The 27,825-nt window shown below is 55.0% G+C and overlaps 2 long non-coding RNA genes across 3 annotated transcripts in view; one reads left to right on the top strand and one right to left on the bottom strand.

The window, feature by feature from the left end:
• The window catches only part of LOC109497935, a 154,728-nt gene extending 137,207 nt beyond the window's left edge, over positions 1-17,521 (top strand). For both annotated transcript variants that reach the window (XR_006595085.1, XR_006595084.1), the window contains 3 exons: positions 14,051-14,186; positions 15,565-15,722; positions 15,994-17,521. This is a non-coding gene — a long non-coding RNA (uncharacterized LOC109497935). The remainder of the gene's footprint in view (positions 1-14,050; positions 14,187-15,564; positions 15,723-15,993) is intronic.
• A 5,796-nt stretch (positions 17,522-23,317) lies between these two features.
• On the bottom strand, positions 23,318-26,829 carry LOC123384272. Its single transcript, XR_006595083.1, has 3 exons — positions 26,469-26,829; positions 25,527-25,582; positions 23,318-24,683 (listed from the first exon to the last, which is right to left on the bottom strand). It is a non-coding gene; the product is annotated as an uncharacterized LOC123384272 (long non-coding RNA).
• Between the last annotated feature and the right edge of the window lie 996 nt (positions 26,830-27,825).

Raw genomic sequence — 27,825 nt, 5'->3', positions numbered from 1 at the left:
CTGTTAGGATTACGTTTCACTAAACATAACAGAAGAAAAACCCAAATATGTTATGCCTTAAAAAAAGATCAAAGTTTATTATTCCTTCATAAAAGATTAGGGACCCAGACTGTCTTTTTGCTCCACTGTCCTCAGCATGTGGCCTCTATCCTCAAGGTCACCTCGTGATTCTAAATAGCTGCTGCAGCTCCAGCCATCGCATCGACCTTCTAGGCCAGCTGCCAGAAGAAACTGAGGAGCCAAGGGCCCTCACACCTTCCCCTTTACAGAGCTGTCTTGGCAATAGCCCACCAAATCTCCTTTTATATCTCCTGGGCCAAATCGTAGTCCTGCGGTCTTATCTAGCGTCAGTGGATGCTGAGAAGTGTAGTCTTGGACACTGGCTGACAGTGAGGTCTCTGTCACCATCGGGGATGCAGTGTGACTACAGCAGCCCAGAAGAACTGGAGTTCTGACCACCCAGCACGGCGGTGGAGACCAAGGAGTCCGCTGGTGCTTCTAGCCTCCTTCACTGACCCCGAGGCTTCATTTCCTGGGGCAGACTCTCCTCTTCCAGAGGGACTGTGATCTGGGGTCAGAGGTGACTTACTGGCTTTAGTAAATTGGGCTCAGCAAAACCGAAGGAGCAGTCTTCCTTTGGGATCTCGGGGGTGTATCTCCAGGCTCCGCTCCTGAGGCAGCACAGCCCCTGGGGCAGCTCTGTCACCGAGAGCCTGTCCCCCTCGTTCGTTCGTTCGCAGTCTGCTGACCTCTGCGACCCTCCTGTCCCAGTAGAAAAGCATTCCAGGGCTGCAATCCGGTTCCGTTGTCTCCCTCAAGGTGGCGATACCGCCACGTGGGCCCTTCCGCCATCACTTTGCTCTCATCTCATCCCTAATCTCCCACCGGCTTGCTGGAACGTTGGAGGTAGCCCTGGGGGTGGGGGGAGCCTCAGGAGAAGTGGGGCCTCCTTCCACAGGAGCCCCGTGGGGTGGCCGTGGTCGGGAGGGCTGGACAGTGGAGTTGACCGACAGCGGGCTGCCGTCAAGGAGCACCAGTGGCTAACGCATCCACCAGAAGCTGGGGGTGGGGGGCGGCACGGGATCGACCCCCCCCAGAGGCCCCAGGAGGAACAGACCCTGTGCCTTGATGCGGGTCCTCCATTCTCCAGACTTTGGGAGTAGATGAATTTCTATTGTCTGAGCCCTCTGGGGTGCCACATTCCAGCAAACTGGAAGGATGGGGCTGGCACTATCTGAGACTGGGGGAGGTTTGCATAAGAGGAGGGGGAGGGGGAGGGTGCCTCGGGGAGGTTTGCATAAGGGGAGGGGGAGGGTCCCTCGGGGAGGTTTGCATAAGAGGGGGGGAGGGGGAGGGTGCCTAGGAGGAGGTTTGCATAAGGGGAGGGGGAGGGTCCCTCGGGAGGTTTGCATAAGAGGGGGGGAGGGGGAGGGTCCCTCGGGGAGGTTTGCATAAGAGGGGGGGAGGGGGAGGGTGCCTAGGAGGAGGTTTGCATAAGGGGAGGGGGAGGGTCCCTCGGGGAGGTTTGCATAAGAGGGGGGAGGGGGAGGGTCCCTAGGGGGAGGTTTGCATAAGGGGGGAGAGGGGGAGGGTCCCTAGGGGGAGGTTTGCATAAGGGGAGGGGGAGGGCCCCTCGGGGAGATTTGCATAAGGGGAGGGGGAGGGGGAGGGTCCCTAGGGGAGGTTTGCATAAGAGGAGGGGGAGGGGGAGGGTCCTTCAGGGAGGTTTGCATAAGGGGAGGGGGAGGGGAGGGTCCCTAGTAACCCTGCCCAGGGATGCCGCGAGGGTCAAGTGAGGCAGTGTACGCAAAGTGCCCAGCACGCCTGACCCAGGCCTTCTCCCCCCACTTCCCATGCCTGGCTTCACAGCTCAGGTCTTCCCCACCACCCCCAACCCTCCCTGTGACCGCCACCCACCAAGAAAGGTCTTGCTACCGAAAACAGCCCTCCGCCTCCCGCTGTGCCCTATCATCCCATCTCTTTTCCCGCGCAGCATTTAGGACTTTCTGGAATAATCTCATTCTTTTTTTGTCTGCTTTCTGCCTCCCCGTTAAGGCAACAGCAAGACACACACATGCTCTCAACCGAAATTTGCATGTGGGCGGGGGCTTTCTCTGTGTTTATTTTCATTTTGTGTTCTGTTCCTTTGTTTTACATTTTATGTGTCATTTTCTTTTATGAGTCCCCAGGGGTGAGGACTGTGCCTGGCCCCGAGCAGGCCCCTGATGAGCCGTCACGGAAAGTGCTTAGCAGGTGCTTGGCGAGTACAGCCTCCAGCCTCCTGGCCTGGTGGCCCCGAGTCCCGTGAAGGCTCCTTTGCACAGGCCTGAGATTCTGAGTCCCTGGGTCTGGCTTAGGGCTCGGAAATCCGCGCTTGTAACAAGATCCCCACGTGATTCCAGTGGAAGCGGCCTAGAGGGACACACGCTTCATCGAAAACCACCGTCCAGGCTGCTCCAGAAATGGTACAGAGCACAGGCTTGCTGCAAAACGCTGCCTGCCTGGGAGGCTCCTGCCTCCAGGGACTGGACATTTTTGTGATGGGCAGGAGCTTGGACTCACACAGAGCTTTAAGCCCTTCTCCTAAGCCCTGCTCTTTGGGGTGGTGCTTCACATACACACGCAGGGTGTTTCTGCACAAGTCTGTATCTGACTCACAGGACCTGGATGGAGTCAGGAGGGAGCCTCCCGGCAGGACAGCCACTCTGATGCCAGCCCCGGGATAATGTCACTCCAGATGCCTTGTGACTCACCCGCGGCCCCAAGGGCATCCCTGGGTGGGGAAGGGATGAGGTCTGGCATCTACAGAGTTTAGAACCAAACACCTCAAGATGATTTCTTAAGGAGTCGAGTGCACTCAGGGAAAATTCAGATAAAGGCCAGGGCTCGAGGGATGGGGGCAAGGGGTGGTCGCCAAGAGGTCCACTTGTAAGCTTCACCAAATAAGGGCATGGCTCCCAGAGCCTCAGGCGTAGCTGACCTTCAAAATGATACCTGACCTTGGGAAAGCAGTGAGTCACAAGGCTCTAGTGTCTGCTTCCTGACGGCAGAGCTTCCGACCTCTGCGAGCCCTGGGGCATTTCTGTCCTGACAGCCGATGTCAACTGCTTCTGCCCAGATGCAGCGAGGCATCTTGCCCCGTGAGCCATCCTCTCTGGGGAGAGAGGTCAGCTTCCGGGGGGCGGCCCCAGGGCCGATGAGGACTTAGTATCTCAGATGAGTCTCAGCTGGTCCCAGGTTTGGGGTGACCAGTCGGCCCTGGATCCATACGTGAGGATAAATCTTGGCGGCACGAGGAGATGGGGCCGGGGACAGGCAGAGACCAGAGGGGCGGGCGCTCGGCGGGCTGTCTTCTTCGCCAACCTGTACCGATCGGTCGCGGCAGCTGGGGCTGACGGCACAGGCTCACATGCCAGACTGAAAAGGGAAAAAACCCTGTTCTCTGTTTGCTTTCTCACACGCTGCTCACAGCACTCTGACAGTAGGTGTGTGGGTTTTCCCCCATCAGCAATTCCGCAACACCAGCTGCGAGTCTACAACTCAATCCGATTCTGACACTAACCGGAATCGGCACAGACTCCCCAGGCCGCGGGGTCAGTCCCGCGAGGCTGCCTCCCCCTCCCCTGGCGACTCTGACACCAGCTGCCGGTCAGGTGAGCCTGCGCTTCTGGCCCACCAGCAGCTCAGGGGGGGTCCCACAGCCCCCTCCTCGGGTCCGATAATTTGCTAGAGCCCAAGAAAACACTTCACTTACTACCGCCGATTTATTACAAAGGATACTCTTCAGGGTATCCGTGAAGAGCCAGATGAAGAGGTTCACGGGGCAAGGTCCGGAAGAGGACAGGGGACTCCGTCCCCGTGGGGTTGGGACATGCCATCCTCCTGGAAGCCTGAAGCTTTCTGAATCCCATACTTTTGGGATTTTTTATGGAGTGTTCATCACACAGTCACGATTCACTCGTTTTCTCGTCCCTGTCCTCTTTCGGGAGGTGGGAGTGGGGCTAAAATTTCCAAGCTTCTAATCATGGTTGGCTCTTTCTAGTGACCAGCCCCCATCCGGGAGCTGACCACCACTAGAACAAAAACTACCGCTGTCACCCCGGAAATCCCAAGGGATTTAGGAACTCTGTGTCAGGAACTGGGGTCAGAGACCAAACAGCACAACAGAAGATGCTCCTAGCATCCCTGTTTACACGGGTTTTAGGAGCTCTGGCTCGGGAACCAGGGCGGAGACCGGTACGTATATTTTGTAGTATTTCACACACGCCTCCCTAAGTGCTCTGCAAACATCTCATGTCCTCTCTCTTCAGAAATGGGAGTGAGAGTGGAAAGCAGCAGGCTAAGAAGCAGCGGAGGACCCAGTTATTTCTAACTTACTGGGGGGTCTCGGGCAACTTAGGGCAAAGATAACAATGCCAGTGACCGTGGCCCCGTCCTCGAGTACTTCATGTGTGCCCGAGGCTGGGCTAAGGCCTTTTCACGTCTCGTCTCCTTTCATCCGCACACGGTGAATGGCAGGAGCTCCAGAGCGAGGTAAACGGAGGTGAAATTCTGCCACCTACGAGCTGGCGACCTTGAGCATGTCACTTAACCTTTGGGGGCGTATAAAATAGCCAGTATTTATTCATCTCGCAAACCTGAAAAGTAGGCAGGGCTCGGTGAGAACAGCCCTTCTCTGCTCTATGTGGTGTCAGCTGGGGAGGCTCACAGGAAACGTGGCATCTGGAACCCCTGAAGGCTCGCTCGCTCGCTCGTAGTGGCTACGAATGCCAGTGAAAATACCAGCAGAAGCTGATGCTGAAGCCGGCCGTCGGCTCAGACACGGGGGGCTCCCGGGAAGCTCTCTCTCTGGCCGATCTCTTTTCAGGGCGTGTCTACTGTGGTGGCTTTAGGGTGGCCGGGTTTCTTTACGTGGCGGCCCAGGGCTTCAAAGGCACGTGTCCCAAAAGAAACCTACAGAAAATCTGTGTCCTCAGAAGTATTTTCTGCACCTGCTGGTTGATCACTCTGCATTCCTCCCCTTCCTCCTGCCTCTCGGCATCCTCACCCTGCTTAGGCATCGACCTCTTTCTGACGCAGCCGTGAGACTCCAGAGAGGCTGACCCCGTCTCCAGACCCGGGAGTAAACTCTATCTAACCCAGGGGATGGCGAACATATTCTGTAAGGGCCCGAGAGTAAATATTTAAGGCTTTGCAAGCCACACAGTGTTTGGTTTGGTTTTGTTACATTTATTTTTGAGAGAGAGAGACAGAGCACAAGTGGGGGAGGGGCAGAGAGAGAAGGAGACATCCAGAATCCGAAGCAGGTTCCAGGCTCTGAGCTGTCCGCACAGAGCCCAACGCGGGGCTCAAACCCACGGACCGCGAGATCGTGACCTGAGCCGAAGTCGGACGCTCAACCGACTGAGCCACGCAGGCGCCCCCCAAGCCACACAGTGTTTGTCGTAACTAATCAACTCTGCTGTGGTGGCCAGAAAGCAACCAAAAAATGATACATAAACAAGTGAGCGTGGTTGTGTTCCAGTAAAACTTTATTAACAAACCCAAGCAGTGGGCCGGACTTGCCCACCCCTGGCCTAAGCCAGTCATGATCATCTAACCCCCAACCAGTGATCGGTTCGGAAACCCAATCTGAAACCCACCAGCACCGAGCGTAGCCCTGGTGGGAGTCGCTGGGCAATCAGTCACACGCCTGATGAAGAAGGACTGGGAGGTACTTTATTGTCAGAGCAGGGCTCTTGGAGGAGGTGACGTTGCACCTGGGACCTCAAGGCTGCACAGGCAGTCACAGAGGAGCTGTGGACAAGGATCCCAGGCACAGGGAACTGCGGGTGCAAAACTGGAAAGGCTTTGTTCGAGGAAAGAGGCCTGGGGCAGGGTGAGCAAGCAGCAGAGAAATGAGGCAGAGGGGGGCCGGTGGGGGTCAGCTGCCAGTAGGGAGAATGTGCTGTGGTGTAGGTAGGATGGGGACCCATTCGAGAACTCGCCGGAGGGTTTTGATGAGTTCTCTGGTGACCTAGACCTAGAGAAACGTCCAGCAAGTTACACGGCCAGCGTCGTGGCCGGGCGGTAATTGTCACATATCAGACCCGCTTTGCTGTGCAAAGCAGATACATTGCGAGTCAGAAAAATAAACATGATGTGAGGATCCGCGTCATGGCTGGGCACCGAGGCCTCGTGCTCGGATCAGCCCCACATCTGGCACTTCTGTCCTCTAAAAATTCCTAATTTATCTTCGAACGGGTATTTGGTAAGTGGAGTCCGATGGGATGGGGGCGGAAGCGGAATGTGTGAGAGCCAAGGCGACCTCGGCTGTTCCCAGGATCCGGAATCCGAGACGCCCACCACCATGGGAGTTCAGCGAGACTCAGGGGATGTCCAAGGGATGCGTGTTAGACTCACGGCCGACCGAGTAGTAACTGGGGGGTGGGGGGAGGGGCACTGACAGCCCTGAGAGGCCAGGCTTTCTGTCAGAACCAGAACCTGCTTGGGATGTAGAAAAAAGGCAAATGCAGAAAGAAACCCGACCAACCAAGGAACCCTTTCTTACCCATGGAACTTCTGTTTTGGTCAGTTATTGATCCTGGAAACGAGACTTGGAAGGAAAGGAAGGATTGCGCAACCCGTGAATCCTTCTCCTTTCTGCCCATCCTCTCTCTGCGGCGAGCAGAAGGCAGAGGGGGGCTGGTAGAATGTTCGTGTGTCCAGAAGAGAAGTTTCTGTGTGGTGTTCCCCTGCACTGGCAGGGATGGAGTGTGTGTGTGTGTGTGTGTGTGTGTGTGTGTGCATGAGCGACAAAATCCAAGTCATGTAATCTGGGTGATTCTGCTGGCGGGCTCAATGCCCTTCTCTTTGAATTTAGAATTGGAGTTTTGCAATATACAGCCGGGCAACAAAAATCCATGCTAATCATTCTGAATTTTTTCTGCACGGAGAACAATATCAAATAGCAAAGAAACACCATGACAAGTCAAGAAAGGAAAATACTTTCTATTTTAGTACCTTGGGTACCTTTACTGGCACTCTTCTTCCTGCTTTTTGAACAAGGGCCCTGCATTTTCATTTTGTCCCTGACTCTGTGGCTTGTGCAGTGACCCCGAGATCTGTGTAGAAAGGAAAAAGGGAAGAAGTGAGCAAGGGCCTCGAGTAGTGTATGGTGAGCAGCACTGGGCTGGGGGCCCAGCGCTTGCCTCCCCCAACCCAAATTTGCAGAGAGGAAGAAGCGAGGAGACTCGTTTGCACTCAGTTCAGTTAATCGAGTGGCCGGGCAGGCATCAGCAGTAACTTAGACTTTATCACAATATTTTCTTTGGCTCCTGGCTTCACCTTGAAGGTGAAGTTCGGTGAGGGGAACGGCTGCCGTGAGCTCCCTCCCTGGGGTCCTGCTAGAGGCTTGTGAGCACAGAGTAAGCTCGTTCTTCTGCTCTGAAAAACAATCAGGCCCTTTCCCTCTTTTATTTATTTTTTCGTTTTAAGTCCAATTTAGAAAGGGCCGGGGGCCGTGACTCAGTCCTTCCTCCTCGTGTCCCTTGGAGAAGCTGAGGACAGAGCGTGGGGCCCAGTAATCTCCGGGAGCGATATTTACGACCCGCTAGGAGGTGGAAGGCACATACCATTGGTTTTCCTGTCGCAGCAGCTGGGGGGGGGCCGTGGCATGGGGGGGCAGGGGAGTGGACCCTGCCACTGGATGGCCCGGGTGTGGCCCGGCACCCTCCCCTTGGTGTCACCAGCCCAGTTTCTCTGAAAGGCTCTTCTGCTTCTGGGGCTGGTGGGAGTGGAGAGCCAGCAGGTGGCCAGTGGCCTTTCCCAGGGTCTGAGTAAGAGGTAGTCTCAGCAGTATGTTTGGGCACCTTCTGTGGTCCCCAACCTGAGGACCGGATGGGAAGAAGCATGTGCCTTGGGCCCTCAGTGATCAGGAGGGAAAGAACAGAGAGAGGGGACACTGCCTGCCCAGATGGTAGGATGAGGTCACCCTCGGGTGGGGGCTGGGGGTACGGTGGTTTGTGGAATGTGCTCGCTGGGCCATTCCAAAGCTTTCTCTAGCATGCAAGCAGCACTGGGCAGTGTAGGAAGGAGCTGGGCTTTGCTTCATGGCGGGGGGGGGGGGGGGTGAGCTCACAGTCTCGGATGCATGCCCCTCACATGGCCAGTGCAAGGAGAGCACAAGAGAGATGCCCAGTGCACGTGAGTTCTACTTGTAATCGGCGTGCCCCAGAATCTAAAACTCCCCAATTTTTAAATGTCACCCAAGTTGATGCTCTCCTTTTTCTTTGATAACAGCTCCTCTTAATTCTTGTCAGGCTCGTGGCCGTCCCAAATACGATTCACCTCCAGCAGCTGCTACGTGTGGCCAAATGACCAAGTTCAGGCCAATGGGCCATTAGCAGAAGTGATGTGGGCTTTGCAAGAACTGCAAGGCCTTGACCCCCCAAAGGAAGGGCACACCCTTCCCTGCCCTCCTGCTGCTGGCTGAATGCAGACCCAGACGACGTGATGGTGGGCCACCGTGGCCACTCTGGAGGGTAGCACTCTGGAAAGGAAGTGGAACAAGAAGGAGGGAGCCTGAGTCCCCAGCCCCATGGAGCCTTCATATCCACCTGCTCGTCCTCAAACAATACTGGGAGAGAGAGAAAATTCTCACTTCCTTAAGCTGCTATTATTTGGGGTCTCCAGGTCAGCAGCTGAACCTGTACCCTAACTAATTCCTTTGGCGAGTATCTCAAGTTTTAAAACCACCGTGTGGGCTGACACCTGGTGTGCCAAAGAGAACACATCCCAGGCTGGGCACAACTTGTGGGAGCACTAGTTTGCAACCTCTGCCTTAGATTTGGAAACCTAAACCTGGGGAATAAGACAGGAAAGAAACGAGTTTTGTTAGAATCAAAGGAGAAGGGTGGTAATAATTAAAAGCCCAAGAATTATTTTGAGCTGTCTTTGCCAAGACTGCACTCAGTCCTTTTTGAGTCCTCAGACGGCTTTTGAGTCCTCGGACAGCTTAGACAACTGCATTGTCTAGTTGAATCCCCAGACAATCCTATAAGGTAGGTCCTTTTACAGGTGAGGGTCCGAGGGTTTATGACAGTACACGTGGACCAACACCCACTGTACATGTGGTCAGTGAGAGCCTTCGGGCCAGCAGGAAGCCCCAGAGACCGTGGACATGATGCATTCTAGTCACACACCCACCGTGGCAGAGCCGCGACTGTGGCTGGGACAGAGAGGGGAGGGGCCCTTCCCCTCCACAGACGACCAGGCAGTGGTAGCCTTGGGCCTCAGGAGAGGTGCCCCTGCAGCAGAGAAGCAAAGAGAGCAAACGTGGGAGAGAACGAGGGATTCCATCACTCACGGCTGAGTGTCGGAACTCCCTCCAGCCCCTTCGGAAGGGGCCTGGACGGGAGAGGTGCCCAGAGGGTCCTGAGAGGGTGTTGAGACAGGGTACAGATCCCCCCCCCCCCCTCAGGCTTGGCTGTGGTTTCCTGAGCCTGGCTGCCCTTGGGAGGACCCTCGCCCCAGGTCCCTGCCAGCACCCTGACTCATGCTTGTGTCGTCACAGGAGAACTGTTCCTCCAGACAAAGGGAGGAGGCCCGTGGTGTGCTTATGGGCAGCCGCAAATGAGGGGTCTCTGAGCCTCCGAACTGCAGCAGAGCAAAGCCTATTTTAAACCAGAAGAGGTTTAGGGGATGAGCAGGATATCCTGACAAGTTGGAAAAAAATAAGGCATTACTTCCCAGGGTGGCGGGCAGGGCACGGGTTTCGAGCCATGTTTCTGACCCTTCTTGACGTTTCAGTGGGATGATGGCAGACGAGCACCGGGCTCTGCCACTTAACTGGCTGTGTGACCTCGGACGGCTTACGTCACCTCTCTGAATCTCCGCGTCTTCTGTAAGATGGACGTGATGGGAGGGTTGTGAGGATTGAGTGGAGTCATTCGCCCTACGCGTCTGCATGATGAGGGCCGGATGAAACGCTCCACGAGTGGCGCCTCTTACGTTCTCCTGGACGGTGTCTCTCACTAGCGTATTAGTTTCTTCTTGCTGTGGTGACAAACTACCACACACGTAATGGCTTAAAACGGCACCGATTCAGTATCTTACGGTTCTGGAGTTCAGAAATTCTAAAGTCAAGGTGTCAGAAAGACTGAGTTCCTCCTACATGTTCCCAGAGGGACTCCATTCCCTTGCTTTGTCCAGCTTCTAGAAGCTGTGTTCTTGGGTTGTGGCTCCTTCCTCCCTCTTCAAAGCCGGCAGCATCTTGAAATCTCTGTCTCTGACCTCTGCCGCTGTCACCACATCTCCTCCTCTGACTCTGACCCTCTTGTCGCCCCCTTTCTGCGGACCCTTGAGATGACACTGGGCTGCCCCAGGTCACTCAGGGGAATTTTCCATCGCAAAACCCTGCATCACATCCATGAAGCCCCTTTTGCCATCTCAGGCTTAGATCATATTCATAGTTTCCGGGGATTCGAATGTGGACATCTCGGGGACTACTACTCTGTCCACAACTGGTGATAGTGATTTTTTTTTTTTTTTAATGGGACTGAGAAGGTATCTTTAAGGTGGCTGTTTGGACTGAACGTTTGCAGCAAAGGCCCAACAGCAGTGGCTAAAACAAGATGAATCTCTTGCCAGAACTAAGGAGGGGTCCATTACTTCAGGTCCTCACCCTCTCCGCGTTGATGCTTCACCATCCTCGGAGGTGTTCTGGAAAGTTCTCCACCACATCTGCAGCCTAGCCAATGGGAAGGAGCGAAGGGGAGAGTCCACCCCTCTTTTCCCTCTATGAGCACACCCAAAAGTTGAATCCTTCACTTCCGCCACAATTCCATTGTCTGGGACCTCGCCCCCCAGGCACAGGCAGTTGCAACAGAAGGTTGAGAAGGGTGGCTGTTTTAGGTGGCCAGTTGTCCAGTAAAAGTAGGAGTTCTGATACTAAAAGGGAGGGAGGGAATCAATAGTAGGGGACAGATCGCGATCTCTGCTACAGGGCTGAGAGAGGAGAGAAAATTGAGGTCTCTGTCATGGGCATGGGGCTCGTGGAAACACTAAGCAGCGCCCCCAGGGGGAAGGATGTGGAAACACCCCTTGTACACACGGTTGGTAGCCTACCCAGCATCTGATTTCCTTCTTCCTTTTTTTTTAAAAGTTTTACACTTTTGTTTAATGCTTACTTATTTATTTTGAGAGAGAGAGAGAGAGAGAGAGAGAGAGGAGGTGAGCGTGAGCAGGGGAGGGGCAGAGAGAGAATCCCAAGCAGGCTCTGCCCTGTCAGTGCAGAGCCCAACGCGGGGCTCGATCCCGCGAACTGTGAGATCATGACTGGAGTGGGAGTCAAAAGTCGGACGCTTCACCGACTGAGCCACCCAGATGACCCTCGTTCTTTGTTCCTAAGAGGAACCCTGGTTTGTTCAAGATCGCAAAGTACTTGGCTAAAAAGTGTGATCTCCCAGGCTCCCTTGAGACCACGAATGTGCACAGGAATCTGTTGGGGATTTCTGGAGTGGCTTTCAGTTTCCTGATATAAATGCCCTCCCTTCTGGCTTCCTTGGTCTTCCTTTTCCTACCAGAAGCTCAAGGTGTGGCAGCCAGCCATCTGGCAAACACGAAAAGTGGGCATCTTGATCAGTATCACTGAGCCACCCTGACATCTGCCGACTGCCTGCCCTCAGGCCTCCTTCTACTGGAGAAAAACGAACTCCTGTTCGTTGAATCCTCTTTGCTCTGACAAGCTGGAATCTCCTTTGCCTGCCTGTTGGCTTTCTGCCCTTGTACCTTAGAGGGAGGCTCGCGGGAGGTCGTGCCCTGCCCAGGTAGGCACAGCCCATGGCTTGCCCCACCCTTCCCAGGAGAGACCCACTGGGAAAGGAAACCAGCTGGAACTTCAGAGGAAAACCAGGGCCCTTACAGACATTAACCAACTTGATCCTTTATCTGTAAACGGAAACCAACATTCAGGGGAATCTCAAGGCACATGGGGAAAACAAATATCACAAAAGGGAAGGATCACAGTGGATGAACGGAATACTTCACTCTGGAGCAAGCAGAGATAATTCAGGGAAGGGGAGAACAAAGATTGCATTCTAGTTTGTGTCTTTAAGAGGATTTGAGAGACGTTTGCCTCAACAAGAGTAGGTTGGTGTGAAAATGGAGGAGTCAGAGGAGAAAATGAGAGGAATCATCGTGCTCAAAAATCTCAATGAGCGGGCTGAAAACTAAGGCAGATCTAGCCGATGACGAAGTTAGTATCTGGAGTCCAGGATCAAAGAAATGGCCTAGAATGTAAAGGGAGAACACTAGAAGATACGAGAAAAGTTGAGACAGAGGGGATAAATCCAGGATTTCCAACCCCTGTGAAATGGGAATTTCCAAAGAAGGGAGAGAATGGTGGGGAGGAAATAATAAAAGAAACGAGAAGACTATTTCGCCGCACTCCAGGAAAGACTTAAGGTCTGCAGGTTACGTGTTCCACCGGGTTCCGTTTACAATGCATACCTACCGACATCAGGGGAAGTTTTAAAACTTTAAGAGTAAAGAGGCTACCATCCAAGCTGTGGGAAATAAAGTGTCCAACCACAAAAGACGAAGAATCAGATGGACGCCAGAACTGTCGCCTGTGTGGATACCATGATCCGAGGGCTAAAGATTTTCAATCTAGAGTTCCTTGCATATGGCTAAACAAAATTAAGATATTCTTAGACATTCCAGAATTCAAACATTTACAATCCTTGTACTCTTTATGAAAACAACTGCTCAAGGATCTATGTCAACCTCCTGAGAGAGAGAGAGAAAGGGAGAGAGAAAGGGAGAGAGAGAGAGCAAGAGAGAGAGAAAGGGAGAGAGAACATTCCAAGCAGACTCCACGCTGTCCATCCAGAGCCAGATGCGCGGCTCGATCTCACAAACCATGAGATCGTGACCTGAGCAGAAACCAAGAATCAGACGCTTAACCGATTGAGCCACCCAGATGCCCCGATTCCCTCATCTTTCAATGGGAGGATTAAATAGAAGTAAACGTAGCGTTCAAGGTAAACTTTACCATCAGAAAAACTAGAAAAGCCAAGCCAAGAACTATCAGCACTGGGGAAGGGGCTGGCGAGTCCTCTGGTAGAACGAGACTCTGTGTTACACTTTTCTCCCCCTTGATCTTAACATCCTGAGATACTAACGTCTTCATGTTCGCGGCTAAGACTTTCATTATTGAAAAGAAGTGTTATCACGTGTACGCGTGCATCTGTTACTGCTGTCATTTGAGAAGTCACTTCCGTTTTCAAAAAACCTACTTCTCTAAGGGCAGCGGGCCGTCTTGACCGTCCTGATTGGAAGTCACACATTTTGCAGTGACAGTTACGGCGGGTCTGGGGCCCACTGCTAGCAGCCAGCTTGGCCTGACCCCTCAGTTCTGTCCAGCCACGCCTCCCTCGCAAATCTGGGGGAACGTCAGTCTGGCGGAGTCTTCTGAGTTCAGGATCTTGGCAGACTCATCATTTCAGTGGGAGCCCCAGGATTCCCCGGGGAAATGGCTGTTCTCCCCCAGAGGGAGGGGTGTGGGAAGAGGGGCCCAGGGAGAATCGGGAGGAGGGGTCACCGACATTGCAAAGAGAATCACCACTGGGGGCGTCTGGGACTTTGTGAAACCCGGTCTAGCAGAATCCCCTAGCTCCCCCGCGGCCAGTGTGGGGTGGAATCGCCCCAGCTTTGGGGTCTCTCCATGGTCACTCCTGGGTCTCTGCGGCCCTGCCGCCCCATCGGCGTGGGTCCCCAGGGCCCCCTTGGGAGCCGCAGCCCCTGCCGCAGGCCCCTCCGAGGGGTCCAGGCCGCCCGGGGTGGCCGTATCCCCGTGGTTCTGGCCGTGAGTCACGGCCCGGTCGGCTGTGCGGTCCCCGCTATCTCGGGGAGCCGGAGATCCCCGTTAATTCCCTCCAGCTGCCTCTCTGCAAGGCTGAGCTCATCTCTTCTGGCGCAGGAGGAAAGCGGAGTTTGTTGTGTCTTTGTTTCATTCAGATGGTTTGGATGATGACTCACTTCATTTCTTCTTTCTTTCTTTTTAAACCAGGGCACCGTCTGGGAGTCGTTTTTGATTAGGAGCTGACCTCAGAAATATGCTCGCATCATTTTGAAAACATCTTCCAGCACCACAGAAACCGACTCAGAATGAGAAAGGACACTGAGTGGACGAGGGCCAGGACTGGGTGTGTGCTCGGGCCCGGGGCCTTCCCGGGGCTCTCGGGGGGCACGCGGGCCCGAAGGGAAGTGGGGGGTGCATCCCGGTCGTGCCCCCGGAAGCGTATTGGCCTGGCCCGGCTGGGAGCGATGATGACGATTGTCATTGCCCGCATCACAGCGGACACCGGCCAGTATTATTGACTAAAATCACGGGCCACGTGGTTTTGGTGGGAGGGGCATGGGTGACCGCACTTCGTACTCACATCTCCGATCAGGGGGATCTTCTTGAAGCTCCAGGTCTGAGTGGCATTGTCGGGCATGGCTCGGGAGCCGGGAAGGTCAAGGGGGAAGGTCAGTGCGCTTGACCCAGTTGGTCAGGATGGTTATGTGGGTGGAGTCAGGAGCACGGAGCCACGAGGCAGAAAATGTGAATCCAGGGTGGGTGTGGCAGAGGGAGGTCACAGGCCAAGAGCAGGGCATAAGTGGGGTCAGAGGCAGTGTTGACAGGAGGGAAGCGGGAGGCGGGCCCGTTGGGTGCACGAGGGTGGGGGGCAGCAGAGAGGGGTGGTTGACCAAGGGCGAGGGTCTCTGTTTTTATTTCTTGCTATGCCTCTGCTCTATGGTTCTCGATTTCCCAGGAGTTCACAGCGTAGAGGAGACCCGGGGGGTAGAAATCGGCTCCAAGTGGGGGGTTAAGGAAAGCTCCCGGTGGGAGGCGGCTTTGGAGTCACAGGGTGGAAGGGAAGGACCCGTGCGGGAGCCAAGAGAGCACCTGTGTGGGAGGGCGCTGCTCCATTGGCAGGGGTTGGAGTGGAGGGAAAGGGAATTCTAGAAAATCCGAAACCTAGGTCAGAATAGACAGTGACGGTCTAATGAGAGTAGCAACGAGGATGCTGGAGGGAGGCCTGGCATCTCAATCTCCGGGTGAACAGCAGGTGCCTGGAAGGCAGAGGGAGGAGCTGGCCACGCCTCCCGCAGGAGCAGCTTCTGGAATGGCGCCTCCTGGTGCCCATTTTGGGAGCTTTTGTGCGGGATGTTTGCCAAGTGATAAACCATCCGTGGTGGGTCAGTGTGTTAGCTTCCCAGGGCCACGCCGTAACAAAGTGCCACAAACCGAGTGGCTTAAAACAACAATCTGTGTTTTATGAAACAAAATTTAGGGGCGTCTGGGTGGCTCAGTCGGTTACGCGTCCGACTTCACCTCAGGTCGTGATCTCGCGGTTTGTGAGTTCGAGCCCCGCGTCGGGCTCTGTGCGGACGGCTCAGAGCCTGGAGCCTGCTTCAGATTCTGGGTCTCCCCCCTCTCTCTGCCCCTCCCACGTTCATGGTCTGTCTCTCTCCGTCCCTCAATAAGAATTAAACGTTAAAAACAATTTTTTTTAAACAAAATTTACTCCCTCACAGATCTGGAGGCAGAAGTCCACAGTCAAGGTGTCAGGAGGGCCAACCTTCCTCCCAAGGCTCCAGGGAGGAATCCAGTATTTTCTCCAGCTGCTGGTGGCCACGGAACTCCGCTCTCTGCCTACATCTCCACAGCCTTTTCTGAGTCTTTCCCTCTTCTGGTGAGGACTCTTGTCATTGGATTTCGCCCCCCCCCCAACATTATCCAAGATGATCTCGTCTTGAGACCACTGACCTGATTATATCCCCAGAGGCCCTTCTTTCAAATAATGTAGTGTTCACAGGTTCCCGGTGGGCGTTTTGAGGTGGGGGGCACCCTTCAACCTACACAGTCAATAAGGTCAATTTTCCCCCATTCGGTGGCAGCTTCTTGAGAATAGAAACTGTACATCTTTGTTCACTCATTCATTCATTCATTCATTCATTCCACAGATATGGAGGGAGCGCCCAGCACGTTCCAGGGCCAGTCACGGGGAGCTGAAACCATCCCAGCAGATTCAGTGCCCGCCCTCACGGAGCTGACCGTGCAGTGGGGGAGGCAGACCCAGCAAAACCAGAAACACAACTGCACGTTGCAGGGAGAGCTGCCAAGGGAACGAGGGAGAGGCGAGGCCAGTAAGGGTGGGGTGGGGTGGGCCAGCTCTAACCAGGGAGGGCAGGGAAGGCGTCTCAGAAGATGGGGCCCGTAAGCTGGGCGCTGGATGCTGATAAGGACCTGGTTGGAACCTCCCCCTCTCTCCTTAACTGTGCGATCTCGGCCGAGTTGCCTAATCTCTCTGTGCCTCAGTTTCCTCTTCTGTAAAATGTTGATGGTGACAACACGTCGTTGGTGAGCCGTCCTGAGGACCGGGTGAGCGAGCCCAGGAAGAGCCCTCAGAAAGAACTTCAGGGTTCCTAGAACCTGCCCAGTGAGCGATAGCTAATCCTCATAATCCAGTACTTAAATGTTAACATTATTAGCACATGAGCAGAGGGATGCACCCACATTTTGTCAATCATTTGAGGGATATTTATTTTTAAGAATGAAAAAGACATCAAAGTAAGGATCGTGTAACAGTCTGAAACGCCTTGGGCTTCCTCACTCTTATAACAGCTTCACTTTGGGTTTTGTCTGAATGATACTAGGAGGCATGAGATGTCATATTCTATTCAGGGCTCAGGGATTTAAAACCTTTGGAGAGGCTGGCCGAAGTGCCTGTGACTCCAGTCACTACTTTGGGCAGAGCAGGCTGAGTCCTTGTGATTCAGCCCACGATCCAGGGATGGACTCGGCCAGCAAGGCTCTGGGCTCCTACACCTTGTCGCCTCAGCAGATTGTGGACTGAGGTCAGGCTAACCTTGTCCTGAGGCGAGACCCAGAGAAGGGACAGAGAAGCCCCGGGGGAGCTGCTCTGGCTGGGGGCGCACGTGGGGAGAGCCCTGGGCCCAGGCTCCAGGCTTGCGGATCCCCAGCTGGGCCTCCAGAATCTGTCCCTCTAGGGGGCAGTAGGGCTCCACTGAGTGTCCCCATCTCCGTCTCCCAGAGGCCAGGAAATGCTCCTGCCTTAGGACCCGCCTCTGGCCTCTGTGTTCGGCACGAAGGGGAATTTCTGCACAGACTTCGCCTTGGCTGGGCCCAGAGGTTGTGTCTTTTCACGCTCAGGTGTTGTGAGGCCAGGGGCAGGGGCGGGATGCTCCTTAGGAAGTTCATGTCACTGTAACACGAATCTTTCTAAAAATCAGAAGTCCAACAGCTGCATGCACGTGGGGGACACGTTGGGGTTCCAGGCCAGCATAGGAAGGCCACCTCCTGTGGCCGGGGAAGGTAGGCGGATTTCTAAGGCTAAACGTGTGCACGTGGAGGGGCGCCTGGGAGGCTCAGTCGGGTAAGCGTCCTACTCCCACTCAGGTCATGATCTCACGGTGTGTGAGTTCAAGCCCCTTGTTGGGCTGTGCACTGACAGGGTGGAGCCCGCTTGGGATTCCCTCTCCCTCCCTCTCTCTCTGCCCCTCCCATCCACTCTGTCTCTCAAAATAAATAAATAAACTTAAAAAAAAATATTCACGGGGCACCTGGGTGGCTCAGTGGATTAAGTGTTCAACTTCGGCTCAGGCCGTGAGTTCGAGCCCCATGTCAGGCTCTGTGCTGACAGCTCAGAGCCTGGAGCTGCTTTGGATTCTGTGTCTCCCCCTCTCTCTGCCCCTTCCCCGCTTGCTCTCTATCTGTCTCTCTCTCAAAAACAAATAAAAACATGAAAAAATTTTTTTTAAATAAGTAAAAAATAAATAGAAAAATATTCACATGAAGATGTGCATTTCCATGTGCACGTTTATGGCCAAACTCAGGTTTTTAGACTAAAAACAAACCTCCTTGGCTGGCTCTTCTCTGCCCATCCTGGGGAGCACCTGCTACCCCCGCCTCTTGCTCGGCAAACAAGGGAAGCCCCCGGGGTGTCTTTGGTGTAGCACTGAGACCACAGATCTGCCCCTTGTAGCCCCGTGGCCCCACCCCCCGGGGGCAAGTGTGGGGGTTATGAGCACATCTGCCTTGGGCGCTCGCAGCCCTGGGTCTGATCCTACCTTGGCCACTGCACGCCGTGTGGTCCTCAGTAAGGATCCTCCCCGACCCGCCCACCTCGCCTGAGAAACAAGGGAGACCTGCCTTGCAGGGGGGCTGTGGTTCCCGGACGCCATTCTGGTGACAGGATTCCTGGAACGGGCCTAGACGGTGCCAAGCATGTGGTAGCCATGCCCACAACACTGCCAGCCACCCTGCCTGCGAGACTCCTCCTGCCTTGACCTACTTCTCTCCCCCGTGACACTTGTCACTTATCTCAGTATCTTGTCTGCGTGCTGTTTACGACCTGCCTCCCCACTGCTGTGTCCCCAACACCCTGCTCGGGGCACACGGTCAGCCTCAAAGTGCACGAGTGAAAATGGGCGCTCTTCGTACCGCCGCCTGGGCCTCAGTTTCCCCAGCTGTGCAACAAGAATGACGGGGTTATCGGTCTCAGAGGTTGCTTTGGGGGATTATGGGAGCAAAGCCGTGTGGGAGCGCCCGTCCCAGGCACTCCGCAGATGCAAATTTGCTGCCGGGTTCTGATTTCGGGTGTGGTCCAAGGCGTGACCGTGCTGCCGGGAGAATCGCCAGCCCACCGGCAGCCGCCAGGTGCAGCTCTGCCCCATGGGCCACCGGCCACCCCTTTCTACAGACCCGGCCGGTGAGGCCTGAATTGGTTCCCTGCACCAGGCGCTCTCGTGTGGGATCCTTCCGGGTGCCAGGCGGAGGAGGCCCGGACTTCCTGTGCAAGTGGCAGCATCGAGCCCCCGGGAGGGTCCCTGCTCTCGCTCTGTGTGAAACGGCCCGAAGCTGTGAGTCTCCGGCGGGGAGGTGGCCCGCGGTGGGTGCCCGACCTCCCGTGGCGGCCAAGAGTAAGGACTCCTGAGGCTCGAGTCCCAGCTGGGCACCTTTCCCACCCAGTGGCCCCTGGCAGGGGGATCCACACCTTCGAGCCTCAGTTTCTTGTAAAGTGGGGGTGATGCTAGCCCCCGCCCCCAAGAGCCACAGTGGGAAGATAACCAGCACCGTAAACGAGAGTCATTACTGTGCTGAGATCAGTGTTGAGACAGGAGTTGAGGCCCCGAAAGGTGTGCCCGTCCCAGGCCCCAGAACTTGTGCAGGTATATTACGTGGCAAGTGGAGGGGGGGGTGGGGGCGGGATTAAGGTTGCTAATCAGCTGACCTTACCATAGGGAGCCTGGCCTGGAGTAGATCCCATGTAACCACAGGACCCTTAGCAGTGGAAAAGGGAGGCAGGGTGGCCAGCGTCCAGGGGACACGGCGAGAATGGCCCCACCCCTGCTATTGCCGACTTTGAAAATGAGAAAGGGGTCACGGGCCAAGGAACGCGGGTGGCCTCCAGAAGCTGGAAAGCGCAGGGAAATCCTAGAGCCTCCAGAAGGAACAGAGCCCTGGCCACACCTTGCTTTTAGCCCAGAGAGGCTTCCTACCTCCCAGGCCGTAAGGCAATAACGGTTGGCTTTAAGCTGCACGTTTGTGGCCATTTGTTACGGTGGCCGCAGGAATGTCACGCGGAGGGCCCCCCCTCTCAGGAGGATTTGACAACGTGGGGACCGGGGGGACCGGTCTCAGACCTGCTCACAGTGAGTTGACACTCCTAGCATCCTGGTCCTTTATAAATGAAAGAACTTCAAGATCGTGTCGTTCAGCATTTCAGAGTGAGATGTCCCCAGAATTAGTCCAGAGCAGTGGTCCGCTCCAAATGGTCTCAGGGGTCAGTTAGGAAATGCTGCACATGCAGTCCACATTTTAGCTTTTTTTAAGTTTATTTATTTTGAGAGAGAGAGGAGGGGGGAAGGGCAGAGAGGGAGGGAGAGAGAGAGAATTCCAAGCAGGCTCTGCACGGTCCGCACAGAGCCCAACATGAGGCTCAAGCTCACCAGCCGTGGGATCGTGACCTGAGCCGAGACCAAGAGTTGGGCGTGTAACCGACGAGCCCCTGACGTCCACCCTCTGAACAGTCACAGGGGTTCCTCAGCTCTCCGAGGCCCTGATCAGGTCAACAGCAAAAAGCAGAAAAGGAGTTCGGGCTTTAACTCAGCCCTTCCAAAGGCGTTGTACCTCTGACTGCGCCCCCCCCCCCCCAACTCGCCCAGAACACCTATCAACGAGACACAGAGCAACAAAGCGCTGACCTAATCAAATCGATTTGTGTGACAAATGGAGAAAACCAAAACCCCGGGCGGAGCGGCTGAGAGGCGACGGGGCTTGGTGGGAACAATGTAGGCGTTGGAATCAGGGAGAGCGGGGTTTGCAGCCAGGCTCTGTGGAAACCAGCTGTGTGACCCGGGGAGGTCACGTCGCCTCTCAGAGGCCTCCTTTCCTAGTGGGTACGGCGGAGATAACAGCGCCTGCTTCGCAGAATACCGTGAGCGGCTGTCTTAGTCTGGACTGCCGTCGACAAGCTCCCACAGTCGGGTGGTTTCCAAACGACAGAACTCGATCGCTCACAGTCGTGGAGGCTGCATGTGGAGACCAGGGTGGCAGTAGAATCAGGTTCTGCGAGGCCCGCCTCTGGGTTGTACCCTCGCGTGGTGGAGCGAGAGCGGGCTTTTATAAAGGCCCTCATCCCTTCTTGAGGACTAGCCTCTACCCTCAGGGCCTGACCACCTCCCGAAGGCCCCACCTCCTAACACCGTGGCCCTGGGGGGGTTAGGATTTCAACACTGGCGGTTTCGTTCCATACAAGGATCCCACGCAGTGGCTGGCACGCACAGGGTAGCCAGGCAAGAGTCAGTGTTACTATTTGTATGAGTTTCCTATTGTTGCCATAACAAATCACCACCAACTTCACGGCTTAAAACACAAACTCATGACCTTGCCTTTCTGGAGGTCGGTAGTCCCCATATCAAGATGTCGGTAGGGTTGATTCCTTCTGGAGGCTCTGAGGAGAGTCTCTTCCTTGCCTTTTCCAGGTCTAGAGGCTGCCCAGGCTCCTTGGCTCCCATCCCTGTGGCTTCTCTAACTCTGACCAACCCCCGCCCCGCCTCCCTGCTTTAAGGAGCCTTGTGATGACGGTGGGTCCACCTGGGTAATCCAGGAGAGTCTCCAGATCTCCTGGTTCTTCGGTACAGCTGCAGAGTCCCTTTTACCAGGTAAAGGGACATAGTCACAGGTTCCAGGGATGAGGCTGTGGACATGTTTGGAGGCCATTATTCAGCTGCCCACACTATTCTGATGCCTCTTTCCCTGGCCCTCCATCTTTCCTGCTGCAGTGGGTTCTCTCTCTTCCGCTCCAGCCTAGACACCAAAGGAGTGATTTAGTCCTAATTTAGGGTTCTAGTTAGGTCAAGTGGAGAAGAAAGTTGTTCCGGAGAAGAAAGTTGTTTGGAGAAGAAAGGTCTCCCCAATACTCCTTAACTCCCCCCAGACCGCATAGGTTGCTGTGGAGGGGCTTCTCAGAAGGCAGGCTGTAGCCAAGGATTCCAGACAAAACTGAGAGCAAAATGTACCCATTCACTTGTCAGATATTGGCGTGTCTGCCATGTGCCTGGCTTATCTAGTTCCTTGTGGGCACAGTTGTAGACTGGACAGACGGGCCCTGCTCTCAAGGACTGACCTCCTTATGGGGAAGAAAGACAGGGAGACCACATAAGAGGCACTAGACAGAAACAAGATGGCGGGCATGGAGGTGGATGGTGGCAGGGGGTGGCCAGTAGCCATACTGGGCTGGGGAGGGCGGAACTGAAGTTGAATCCTGGGGGTCTGGGTTCGGCAACAGGACAGGTGGTGATGTCATTCTCTGGGGAGGGGGTTCAGAGGAGAACATTTTGCAGGCATAGGGGAGATGGCGAGTTCCACTGTGGGTATGACAGAATGACAGCGGGAAGCGCCTAAGTTACATCCACATGGGGCATCAGTGGTAAGGGAAGATCCGAGCTGGAGCAAACGGACACAGGCATTATTGGTCTTAGGATGGGCACCAAAGCCGTGGGGTCCCCATGGGTGACAAGATGAGGACCTGGGGTTGGAGCCTCCATTTTAGCTGTAGAGGAAGAGAAGCCAGTTGGGGGGGGTGGGGAGCAGGGGAAACAGGTGGCGTGGGTGTCCTGAAAACCCAGGGGGAGGAGCCGGGTTCACGTGGTGGAGAGAACTCCGTGCCAAACGCTGCAGAGAAGAATCCATTTGATTCAGCCTGATAAAGGCGCCGGTGGCCCTGGTTTCGGCAGCGTGGTGGGGGCAGCAGCTGACGAGTGGGCAGAGGGAGAGGAAACTAGAACAAGTCACATCAACAATTCCTTCTAGACCGTTGGCCGAGAGGGGGGGGAGAGAGCTGAGCCAGTGGCTGGGGGCAGCATGGGGGTCGGTAGGTTTTTCTATTCTTGCTTCTGGCTTGTTTGACAGGGGACACCTAGCATGTTGACATGCCAATTGCTGGGAGCCAGAAGACAGAGAGTGAAGAGGAAGGGGAGGGGTCGGCCCCAAGCATTGGGGGTGCAACGGGGGACAGGTCGGCCCTCCCGGCAGGAGGGACCCAGGGAGGCGCGGGGAAGCCCGTGGCCTTGCAACAGGTGAGGAATCCTTGGGTGGGGCCTGCGTGCAACAAACACATGGGCACCTACCACAGCTGGTGCAGGTGTGGGCGGGACCTAGTCATGGCAGGTCCCAAGAAGCTCACAAAGGAGTCATCGCGGGGCTTCAGGTCCAAGAGCAGCTGGGTCTGATTTGAGCTCCAGAACCAATATCTGGCGGCTGAAGGAGTGGGCGGAGGAGGCATGGGGATCAGTCAGGAGGCAGATGTACCCAGAGCCTGTTAGGAGCGGGGTTCACCAGCACCCATGTGCTTCGTCGGAGATGCTGGTGGAAATGTCCCTCATAACACAAGACACAGAATATCGAGAGGTGGTATGTTTCAAGATTAAAAGGCACAAGTTCTGGGGCGCCTGGGTGGCTCAGTCAGTTGAGCATCTGACTCTTGCTTTCTGCTCAGGTCATGATCCCAGGGTCGTGGGATCGAGCCCCACACTGAGTGCGGAGTGTGGAGCCTGCTTAAAATTTGCTCTCTCTCCCTCTACTCCTCAATTCCACTCATGCACTCTCTCTCTAAAAACAAAACAAAGCAAAACACAAGTTCTAGGGGATGAACTAGGCTTGGACCCTGACTCCCTTCCAACAAGCTGTGTGACCTCGGGCTGGTGACTAGCCCTGTGTGTGTGTGTGTGTGTGTGTGTGTGTGTGTGAATTATCCATCACTGTATAGGAAATTGACTCGAAACTTAACAGCTCAGCTGGATTCCCCTGCTCAGAGTCTCTCGTGGGGCTGGGATCAAGGTGTCTGCCATGGCCAGAGCCCCCTCAATGTCTTGTGAGGCACAATCAGCAGCTGTTGGCAGGATTCAGTTCTCCGTGAGGCTCTTGACCGAGGGCCTCAGTTTCTCACTGTCTGAGGCCAGAAGCCACACCAAATGGGGTTTGTCAAGCAGGCAGGTAGGTAGTTGAGTCTGGAATTCAGGGGCAGGATCCAGGTAGTCCAATGCACGTGAGTGGTATTTAAAACCATGAAATTGGATGCAATCGCCAAGGAAATGAGTGCAGATAGAAAAGGGGTCTGAGGGCTGAGCCTGGGGGGTATTCCAATGTTGGGGGGAGTGGGGGTGCCCAGTGGAAGCCACATAAAGGAAAGACAGGGGAATACTCAGCTGGCTGGCGAGGCTGACCCATCCAGGGAGATGGTGTTGGGCAGGTGGCCGCTGAGTTTGACGGTGACTCGGGAGTCACTGGTGGCTTTGACCGGGTGGTGTTGGGGGTGTCGAAACTGATGGGAGTGAGCTGGAGAGAGAATGCTAGGGAGGGGCATGGGAGAAAGTGGATGAGCACGGTGCTTTGAGGGGTTTTGCTGTGAAGGAAAACAAGAGAAATGCGGCAAGAGCTAGACAGGATTGTTAGAACCAACCTTTATTACTTTTCTGAATTTATTTATTTGTTTTGAGAGAGAGAGGGAGACAGAGGGAGAATCGGAAGCAGGCTCCACGCTGCCAGCATGGAACCCGATGCGGGGCTCGAACTCACAAACAGATCATGACGTGAGCTGAAGAGTCGGATGCTTAACCGACTGAGCCACCAGGTGTCCCTTATTCTTAAGGGAGGAGAAATGATTGCGTGTGTATCCTGATCAGAATTATCTAGGGTGAAAGGAAACAGTTGGGGCAGAAGGAGTGAGAGCTGGGTGATGTCTTGAGGAGGTGGGGGGGAGTGGAGGCCTGGCCTAAAAGGGACAGGAGCATGACGGTTCCTGGGGGCATCATGCAGTCAATGGCCCCCATTTCCCTCATGGAATAGGAAGCAGGCCCTCGGGAAAGAGGGGGAGTGGGGAAGTGCTGGGGGTTGAAGAGAGAGGAGAAGGCTCTGTGAAGGACTCATCCCGCAGAGCTGAGAGCGGCGGACGAGGAGAAAGGGACTCAGGTGTCCCGGGCCTGATAGAAGCCCGCGTGTCACTGGCGGTCACGCAGGCACAGTGCATCTGTGCTTTGCTGCGACTCACGCACGGGTGCACCCGCAGAGGAAACAGCGCTGGATTCAGCCAGCATGGACGAGACCGGAACGCTTGGCCATGGCATTAAAGCTGGAAAAGGGGAAGAGGAAGCAGATCAAGAGAAAGGCGACAGGGAACAGGTGTAGGCGTCAGGCGCGAAAGAGGCAAAAATGCGGTCAGGGTGGGGCTGCTTGAAATTGATTCGATGGAGGGGGGGTGGGGCTGCTTGAAATTGATTCGATGGAGGGGGGTGGGGCTGCTTGAAATTGATTCGATGGAGGGGGGTGGGGCTGCTTGAAATTGATTCGACGGAGGGGCTGAAGTTGCCAGTGATTTCAGGGTCAGGGCGATGGCTCTGTGCACTGTCCCAGCACCTCGTTAGAGATGTAGATTCTCCGGCCCCACCCCGGACCCGCTGCATCAGATTCTGGGGATGGGACCGGCGATCTGTGTTGGAACAGGCCCCCCAGGCTTTCTGAGGTACATGGAATGTTGAGAACCACTGCTCTAGGGTGCGATGGCTGAAGGAAGGGAACGCAAATCACAGGACAAGAAGGGTTTAAGAAACCCAGAAACTGGGATGAGGAAAGGATCCTTTGATGGATGGCAGAATTGCCAAAAAAACTAAGGCAAGAGCAGAGCTGAAGAAAGTGCTCTAACCCAGGAGCTCAAGTCACCAAGAAATGAGAACAGTGGCTGGGGGGTGGAGAACAGCCTAGAACAGCCTGGATGTGGCAAAGAGAAGTAAGACAGGCGCCTCCATGCAGAGCCCGGTGATGGAAGGGCTGTGGGGAACACGGAGGGCAGGACAGTAGTCCCCGCTGATGTCCACCTCGCAATCCCCAGCGCTTGTGGCTGTCACCGTGCACGGCAGAAGGTCACCTTACACTCTGCAGGTGTGCGTGCTACTCCCAGATGGGAAGAGTTGCTTACGTTTTCCAGGTGAGCCCGGTTAATCACAAGGGTCCTTAAGGAGGGAGGCCGAGAGTCTGAGGAGACGTGAAGCGGGAAGCAGGGGCCGGGGATGTGATTGTTGGCTTAGAAGATGGGGCAGACCCCAGGCCGGGGGTGGGGTGGGGACGGATTCTTCCCTAGCGCCTCCAGAAGGGACGAGGCTCCCTGGACACCTTGGATTTCTGACCTCCAAGAACCATAAGGTAATGAATTTGTGTTGCACCAGGCTACTGGGTTTGTGATCACTTGTCACCGGTCTCCGAGGGGAGGGGAGGCCTCAGCAGTGTGGTGCCTTCAGTTACAGCAGAAACACAGGCACGTGTGGGTGGAAAGACTGAGAATGGGGGGGGATTTTGTTTGTGGTGGTCCACGAGATGACAGGGCAAAGTGGCAGCCATGTTCCGGGAGCCGGGGGGTGAGGGGTGCAAAACGTGGGTTGTACAGAGCCTCCTGGGGGCAAGTGAGTAGGAGACAGGTGGGGGCTAACTTGTACCTGATGTGAACAGGGATGAAGGGCAAAAGTGATCAGCCACAGGGATGGGGCCGTAGGAAGTGGGAGATGGGAAGGGGGAGTCTGGGACCCCGCTTTACAATGCTCAGAGGGGGCCTGGACTCACTCAGGGCAGTGCTGGTCCCTGTTGGAGCCCCAGGGCAGGTGTCCAGGGGGTAGGTCTCAGAAGGACTTCTGCAAGGCCTGAGCAGGGTGGGGGGAGGGTCAGCAGGAGCGCCCAGAGGGAGCCCTGTTTTCTCACACCTTTTGGAGGATGGATGAGATTATCAAGTCAGGCACAGCACGGTGCCGGTGTATCTGGGGAGGACCAAGGAGAGAGGAGCCACAGCCCAGCGTGTTTACACGATATAAGGCAGCAAGCAGGACGCTGTGGCTGCGCCTCACCCGCTTTGGACATTTCCATCACTCACCTGCTCAGACACACTCCCCAGAGACGTCGAGTTTCACATTTGGCTTGTAAAAGGCAGTTGGCCGACCGCCCTGCTCTTCCCTGTCCCCGAGGAGCTGTTGAGCCACAGCAGCAAGCATTTTACAGGCAAGAGGGGCCACAGGTGACTGCAGGATGCCAGAAGGCAGATAATAGCCTGGCAGCTTCAGGATTCTAGGGAATAATGGTCTTTATTGGCTTCTGCCAGAACTGGCTCTTTCTAGAAGACAGGCTGGAATACACACTGATGCGTAATTGGAAGTAAACAAACAGAGCTGTGTGGGCAGAAGAAAGGTCTCTCCTGACTCAGATGTTTGGCTTTTAGAAACGTATTAAATGGGGCGCCTGGGTGGCTCAGTCAGTTGAGCGTCCGACTTCAGCTCAGGTCATGATCTTGCAGTTCATGAGTTCAAGCCCCGTGTCTGGCTGTGCTGACCGCTCGGAGCCTGGAGCCTGCTTCGGATTCTGTGTCTCCCTCTCTCTGCCCCTTCCCTGCTCATGCCCTGTCCCTCTCTATCTCTCAAAAATGAATAAACGTTAAATCTTTAAAAATGTATTAAATATTAGGAAGTGATTAATCTTCCGTGCGTTCCAGACAAGCTCAGTGTTCTCCATGTCACTTGCATATGTGAAACTTCGACACATTTATTCATTCTGCACGCCGTTCCGGAGGCCCTGGGGCATGCAGGGACTGGGTGTGTGGCATTGAACAAAGACCAATCCTGTCCTGTGCTCACGAAATCGACAGGTGTAAGAGACCGTAAACGAGCAAGTTGTTATCCAAACCGGAGCATGCATGGGTTGTGACGCATGTTATGTGTCGATCCCACATCACTGGGTAGTCAGGGAAGTCCTCTGAGGCTGAGATGTTTGATCGGAGACCTGAAGAATGAGGGAGAGCCAGGTCCATGAGTCTCTGGGGTCAGAGCATTTGAGATCCTGGGAGAGCAGAGACCGAGGCGGGAGAAAAGGTTTCATCTGTGCAAGGATCAGAAGAGAGACGGAGGCTTTAGCCAGAGGCGAGTCTGGAGACGTGGCTGTCAGGGAAGATCCCTGGAAGTCTTGCCTGCAATCTAGATCATTCTAAATGCCAAAGGAAGAGCTTGGTCCTGTGACCGGCAGGACACAGAAGCTCTGACCGAGCCTCTGATCCAAGTGGCCGAGCTGCCTGCTCCAGGTTTGAAATTAAAAAAAAAAAAAAAAAAAATGTCAGCAAAATAGAAAAATAGGCAACCAGGAGCTGTTTACCCTCCTTCTCCTACAGAACTTTGTTTTCGGCTTTATTGAAGAATAACACTGACAGAATTGTAATCTGCTTCCAGGGTACATCCGATGCGTTA

This window comes from Felis catus, chromosome A3 (assembly GCF_018350175.1).
Source record: "Felis catus isolate Fca126 chromosome A3, F.catus_Fca126_mat1.0, whole genome shotgun sequence".
Lineage (NCBI taxonomy): Eukaryota > Metazoa > Chordata > Mammalia > Carnivora > Felidae > Felis > Felis catus.
This window is presented reverse-complemented; position numbering and strand designations above follow the sequence as displayed.